The 7,829-nt window shown below is 30.1% G+C and overlaps 1 long non-coding RNA gene across 1 annotated transcript; it reads left to right on the top strand.

Annotated features, from left to right (window-relative positions):
* Positions 1–1,608: 1,608 nt before the first annotated feature.
* LOC147803463 (uncharacterized) lies at positions 1,609–3,574 on the top strand. The gene is made up of 2 exons (XR_015429107.1): positions 1,609–1,910; positions 3,368–3,574. It is a non-coding gene; the product is annotated as an uncharacterized LOC147803463 (long non-coding RNA).
* The last annotated feature ends 4,255 nt before the right edge of the window (positions 3,575–7,829 follow it).

Here is a 7,829-nt window from a genome sequence, read left to right as displayed (position 1 = left end):
TTGGCATTCTTGAAGCTATTCGTATCATTCAAAAGGCGTAGTCAGAAGTCATACAGGGACAGTTGATTTCTGCTTGGCGGAAGCTGTGTCTATCCATCGTTCAAAGGGACGGAGGTGATCAGGGAGACACCTCTGAAATTTTGACAACTGCTATAGATCTGGAATTGGAGGTGAACGAGGATGACATAGAAGAACACATAATGGGACATGAAGATGAACTGACGACAGAAGAACTCCAAGAAATTTTAAATGAAGAACACCAAGAAACACAGCGAAATGTGTCTCCTTCTGAACAAGAGGAAGACGAAAGAGGACCAATGCCGACATCTGCCATTAAAGATCTTTTGAAAATTGGGAGGATGTCAGAGCAATGGTCTTAGAATGGCACCCAAACCAAGATGATGTCAGTAGGGACGGCAATGCTATTAATTACTTCCGGAAAATCCTGAAGAAGAGAGAAAAGCAATCGACATTGGACATGCTCTTCAACGCCCCATAAGCATAAAATGAAAAGGACTGATTAATATGCAAGACTGTATGTATTATTGTTTTAAAAACTTACTTAGAAATTATAAATTTTTTAAAATTTAATTTTTTGGGTCTCCAGAACGAATTAAACGATTTCACATAGAAGTCTATGGTGAATCGATGATCGGTTAGCGAACAATTCGGATAGCGAACATAATCTTGGAACGGATTATGTTCGTTAACCGATCACCCACTGTATATCTCAGAAACTTAGCAAATTCCTGTTCCTCTTATGTTTTGTTGAATTCTAGCCAAATCAGAATCCTCTTCTTCTTCGTGCGGGTTGAATAAAAAAGATCTATATTTGACTACTGAACAACACTATGAAAGGGCATATACCAACTCAATTTAAAGATCTACAATAGTTTCAATTATTTTTATTTGTTGCCCTTCCCCGTGGCTTTATGTTAACACGTTCACTCCGGGGTGACCCACCGGTGGGTCACTCTAGATTGTCTCATCTTGGCAGCGCACCGGAGAAAAAACTGGTAAGAATAAATTTCATTTTTTAGTTTTTTTTCCGGGACTAATAAAAATCCATAACTACCAATTGTTTTTAACGGATGCAATTTTTATATTGAATTGCTTCTTCGCCGTGATAAATTTCCGTACAGTCAATTGTTATTGTTGAGAATAGATTAACTCCTCCCGAATATTACCTAATATTGAAATAGTTCTTCTACCTGTATTTTCTCTTTTCCCGTACCAGTATTTTCACTTTTCCCGGCGTGAACGTGTTAATCAACAGAACACGTATTTTTGGATTTCAACAAGCTAGTAAAGATTAAATATATTCAACACCATACTATAGCTAGCGGCCATAGTCAAAATTTACTATTAACCCTTTTACGCCGACTGTCACAAACACGTGCCAGCTTAAAACCGTATCAACCAAGGTAAAAAGATTAAACTGGTGATCAAAGTAATTCTTTAGCAGTTTATTTGTGGGCGGGGTTATAATTGTTTGATTTATTTAATTCTTCACCACTACTTAGTTCAAAATAAAATTATTTAGTTATACTTTGAACTAACATTGATTATAAATATGATTAAACTAACAATAATTAAAATAAAAGCAAAATAAGTCTGTCAAATTAGCAACTCTTAAGGCAATATCACGCATAGCGAAAATTCATTCAATTCAACCTTCAACTCAACCCCAACTTCAACTCTGAAGACAACCCCGTCCGAAAACATAGGTGTGCTATACTTATCCGAGTTGGATCAACTGCTGTTCAACTCTTTCACATCTCTTCGAAAGAGTTGAAGCAACTTCACAATTCAACCAATCAGGTGGTTATGGGATAGCACAAGTCAAAACAATATGGCGGCAAAGTTTATGTAACGAAGCAGCGTATATAATTTGTTATATATTAATTCAGGTGAGTTTTAAATTGAGTATTGATTTTAAAGTTATTTTATAAGAAGTATAAATCTGTTTCTATCCATTAAAGAAGTTTATGTTATAAATGTGTTATGTTTTTAAACGTGAATTAAAAGTATGATTTTCTACGCCAAATTCGCCAATCAGAAGTAAATTTTGCAAGTACATAAAAGTAGTTTTGTTTTATATTTTGACATTACTTTAAATGATACACAAATTTTATGAATTGCATTTAATCTTTTTCGTACGTAACTGTATATTTGTTAGTATTCGCCGAATTAAAATACAGTTTTTTTTTTTTCAATTACTTTGCTCTTTCTATAGTTCCGATAAGATTATACCAGCAATTATTCTAGAGTTGGTACTGAATTCAGTGATTTTGAATATTTTTTTACAAAGGAAAAAATTGCGCTATAAAAAGAAACTTTTCTGAAAACTTACTCATACCTAAACAATATGGTGACAGAATTAATTTCTTTGTATTATTTTATTTTTAAACTGTATATTTGTCAGTATTCGCGGAATAAAAATTTGTTTTTTTCCAATTACTTTGCACTTTCTATCAGGGTTCAACAAGTGGGCCCACCTTGAAAAAACCCACTTAGTGGGTTTTTTCAACCCACTAAGTGGGTTTTATTAAAAAAAAAATTTTTTTTTTTATTAAAACTTATTGATTCACGTTTAATTTTATGTAATTTATTTTGTAGCGTAAGTTTGTCAAATAGATTTGCATGCTTTATATGATTAAGTTTTTAATATTTATAAAGTTGAAGAAACTTGAATCGGTAATTTTATATTACTATTAAAAACTTTAAGCGGGTTTTTTCAAAAAGTAATATTTAATGAAATTAAATTAGATGGAAATTTAAATAACATAGTCTGTAAGGATCTATTTTTCAAATGCAGTTGCATGCTTTATATTATTAATAAGCTGGTTTTGAATAAATTATGAAGGAAGTTGAAAATATTTTTTTACCCGTTAAAGCACTTAAAAGGTTTTTTCAAGGTAATATTTTTAATAAAAAAATATTAACACACGTTTAACTTTAAATATACAAATATGTAGGTACTTTTTATATCTGCTTTTTTCATAATTTAATAGATTTATTTTTTGAAATTAAAGAAAAAGTTAAAATTATTTATCTAAAAATAAAGTCTTTTTCTTAAGGTTAAATATTTGAAAAAATGGGACAAGTAACTGATACTCCTTGTAATTATACATAATTTTAAATTTTAATTTCACTTTCTATTAATCTTATTATAAAAACATGGAAGACCATTAAAAATTTATTTCAGCTTTTACTGATAATAAAAAAACTTACTCATACCATAACAATATGCTGACAGAATTAATTGGTTGGTATTATTTTATTTTTAATGACTGTTCCTTATTGTCTGTTGCCTTAAATAGACTTGCTTCACCTTTCTTAATAAAATTTTTTACTCGTATTGCAGCAAAGATGAGTCAAAATTTTGAACAAGCTCCCATTGGGGAAACTTTTAAATGGAGCATCGAAATGGAGAGCACATCTATTGAACTCTTGAAGAAAACATTTGGAATGTAACATCCGCCACCACAGGAAATATCATTTAAGAGCTCATAAAAAATTAATCGAAACTGCTTTTACATTTCTTTTGGAATAAATTGATCACTTTTATCAATTCTTGTTTTTCCTAATGTTTAAATAGTTTGTGTTTATTCATGTTGAATCTTTAATTAAATAGTGCCGTTTAATAGCTTTCTTTTTTTTAAAATTCAGTTTCACATAAACTTTTAATTTTCTATAAATAGCACAATTTTTTTCAAACTAGAGTATTTCACTAAACATATATATAATAATACTTATCGAACTCTTAAAAAACTATTTTAATGATTTTTCAAAAACTTAATTGCATTAATTTGGTGCAAAAAATTATCAAACTCCTAAATTTTGTTCATACTGTTTATTTTTACTTTTATATTAGATTTTGTTTTCTCCGTTGTAAAATATACATAGTAAATGTAAGTTCCAAAAAGCTATATTATGTTATTAAATATATGAAAAACTTAAAGGTAATTTATTTGAATAATTTAAAATAAGTACTATATGACTAAAGGTAAAGAATAATCTAAAAATATATTTCAAAAATATATTATGTATAAAGCGCTAAATCGCCTAAAAAGAAAGAAATCACTCGTTTATCAATGATCAACTCTTTTCAACCGTATGGCAACCATAGTTCAACTGTTTCAGATAGATGTTGAACAGAAAGTCGAAGTTGAGGTTGAGTTGATGGTTGAATTGAACGAATTTTCGCTATGTGTGGCCTATACATTCAAGCTAAAAAGATACTGCTCTTCATTTCTTTCTTATTCAAACCCATATTGCATTTCTAAATGCTACCCAGGGCCGGATTTACGTATAAGCTAAATAAGCTGTAGCTTGGGGCCCCGAGATGACAAGGGCCCCCAGATCTTACTTTCCCCCTGCTTTTTTTAAAGTTTTATTCGGAGCTGGGGCCCTCAGAAGCCCAAAATGTATTTTTTTTTCTTTTTTACATTGTCGGACAAAATAAATATGAATAAATGACTGAATAAAACAAAAACCTTCGTTGTCACTAGTAGGGAACATATCATCTTTCAAGCAATTTGAGTATTAATAAATTATTTATAAATAAACAATTTTTTAGTTTAAAAGTAAAAAAGTTTTTTTTTTTTTGCCCCATCATTCGATCATCAGACTATTTAATATCTGTTTCTAAAGATCAGAATTCCCTTTTATTTTACTTCAAAATTGTACAAATGATATATTTAATGCTTTCATGTGATATGCAGCAGTTTTAAATAGCACTTTAAAATACCTAAAAAAGGACAGAAATTGTTAGCTCAGAAAAAAATGAACTAATACTTTTGAATAAGAATTTAAATAACTACACACGTTTGTTTTACTATCTCATTCTATATAGCATTATTTAGAGTAGACAGTTGCGTGTGGATGTGATGATGACGTAATAAAAGAGGCATACAAAAAAAGTTAAAATCCTCAATATTATATTTTTAAACTCCTCCAAAATGAAGTAAAAGAGGTATACAAATTAACTGTTGCAAACAAATTAATATTAAGTAAGAACGAAACAAAAATGATATCGAAATATGCTGAATCACTAATGAGACCGGGATGAAAGACATCGAAACCTATTTGATTGTAATAGTATAACTAGAAGGTGTTTCTAAAATTCTGAAATCTATCAGGCTTTATTTTTTTTTTCTGTCACAAACTTTATCAGTAATTAAAAATAATAAATTCGTTAGATTTCAATATTGGTTGTTTTTTCGTTGATTAAATGTTAAAAATTAACAGATATTTGTCTTTTAAAACATTTCATTCTATAATAAGATAATTATTTTACAATTGTAATTATCTAAAACTAATTGCTAATTGATATAAAGCTTTAGTGTGTTCCATTGATATGTTGAATGCTCGTTTTGGCTGGATGCCCGGGACTGTTGCTCTTTCACATCCTAGCCACTATACAACATCAAGAGCAGAGCTGATACTTTAAACTCGTATGACATTTATTCTCTCTGATATTTAATAGACCCTTTAATAAATCCTTAAAAATATAAGCCAAAAATTTACATAAATAATGAAATTTTTTTTCTTGCACAAAAATTTAACAAATGTACTTAAAATAATTAAAAAGAAAGCAAAAATAATGAAGAAATATTTTCAATATAAACATCAATTAAATAATATCAGCTTACAAAATGGTCTTTTTATTTTTACAAACAGTATTAATATAACGGCCCTCACCAGCTCCAGGGACTGCTGACTTGGGTTCAAAATGACAAGGCTACGGAGCTGAATATTAGTAGTCGTGAACTCGAAATTGGGTCGACTGTTCAACGACACTTATAAAATAAACTAATAAATGTTGCCGGGATAGCCTGGCTGATAGGGCGTTGGACTCGTGTTCGTGAGAATGGGAGTTTGAATCCAGCCGGCAGAGGAATACCCATGTATAAAATGGTGACTGGTGCATGTTAAATCTGTCGAGGTCACAAAGTCCTCCAAGCTCTCACAACAAATGAATACCTCTGGGTACTAATCCAGCAGTTCCCATGTCTTCTGGAGTGGTTTCAAAATTACAAGGCCACGGTGTTGAATATTAGTAGTCGTAACTCGAAATTGGATCGGTTGTTCAACGGTGGTTATAAAAAAATAAAAAAAATAAAAAAACTAATAATCAAAATGCATTTTCTTGTTTTCTTTCTAACTCTCTGCATATTTTCTACGCACTTTCAAAATTTCATGTTTCTAAGTCTTATAGATTTTGCAACGTAAAAAAAAAAAAAAAAAAAAAAAAAAAATTTGCGAAAAAATCCTTAAAAATTGCAAATAAAATATATTCAAAATGAAACTAAAAAAAAAAAACTCTATTAAATATATAGTGGCTCAGCACGCCAAATTTTTACTCTGTGCTTAAAATTTGCTTCTTTTGTAACTTTTTTTCCCTCGTTCAAAAAATATGTGCAATGAGAGAAAAGTTCTACATAATAGTCTCGTCACAATTAATATATTTAACAATAAAGTGATATTATCAAATTTTTTAATAATATAATGTTAATACTCAACAATAAAAAATAATGACAGTTCACTTTAGGTGTATAGAAATGGAATTGAACTCATAAGGGCCCCATCATTTTCAGTAGCTTAGGGCCCCACCAAGCTTAATTCCGGCCCTGATGCTACCGTATTGTTTGGCGCAGCATGTCCTCTTTTGGACTTTGTGCCACTAAACCCTACATTCAATTCAATTCATTTCTAAATGAAAATAATATTTGCTTAATACATTGAATCAATAAGTCGCATTTAAAAATAGATATAAATTTTCCGTTTGAAGTGAAAAACAATTCTTTATTGTTCATCACTAGTATTCTCTACAAAAATATACTATTTCTTTGTTTGAGTTCTAACAGTCCCTCCTCTACAAACGAATCGATCAAAAGGTATTTTGTATGTGAGGGATCCTCCTACTATTTTCGCTGTTTCTGTTCACCTGACACGCGTTAGTAACAGCATTAATGACGCCATCGGTCTCTAGATCGATTAAATATATTTGAATTTTTATTGAATATTTATTTTTTGTATATTTGAAAATTTTTCATTTTTAGGGGAAATAAAAATCTCCTGCGTAGAAAGCTTAAGTTGCTAATAACGCATGAATTTTATTTTTAATTGGATTAAAGCAAGAATAATTCATTTATTTTACTGCAATTTCTAGCTTACTTAAAAAACGATCAAAATATATTTCGTAAGAGATCCTCTTATGCCTTTCGCTAATTTCTGTTTTTCTGACACATGTTACCAACAGCATTAATAACATCATCGATCTAAGTGACCGCTACATTCGAAAATGTTTAATTTTTAGTGTAAATGAAAATCTCCGAGGGTGAATTCATAAATTGCTAATTACGCATACATTTTATTCTTAATTGAACTAAAGCATGAATAATACATTTTGTTTAGCGCAAGTTCTAACTTATTTAAAAAACGTTCAAGAGATATATTGTAAGAGATCCTCCAACGCCTTTCGTTGTTTCTGTTTTCTTGACGCGTGTTACTAACAGCATTAATAACGTCATCGGTCTAAGTGACGTACACCGTTACATTCGAAAATGTTTAATTTTTAGTGGAAATGAAAATCTTCACAATTAAATTCAAAAATTGCTAATGACGTATAAATTGTACAGTGCGCAAATTAAAAAACGAACCGCTCTGAATAACTAATTATCGGATCTACACGTTATCACTTAGTTTCACAAAAACGTACTTTCTCGGAATATAAGTATCTTTTTTTCAAGGGATTCGAATTTCTGACCCCCAATATACAGTGTGATACTGGGAAATATGGTCTCAATAGTTTATACAGGAGG

Source organism: Parasteatoda tepidariorum, chromosome 9 (assembly GCF_982258835.1).
Source record: "Parasteatoda tepidariorum strain Cologne lab strain chromosome 9, Ptep-v5.0, whole genome shotgun sequence".
Lineage (NCBI taxonomy): Eukaryota > Metazoa > Arthropoda > Arachnida > Araneae > Theridiidae > Parasteatoda > Parasteatoda tepidariorum.
Note: the sequence above shows the minus strand (reverse complement) of the source record. Positions and strands in the feature narration are given on the sequence as shown.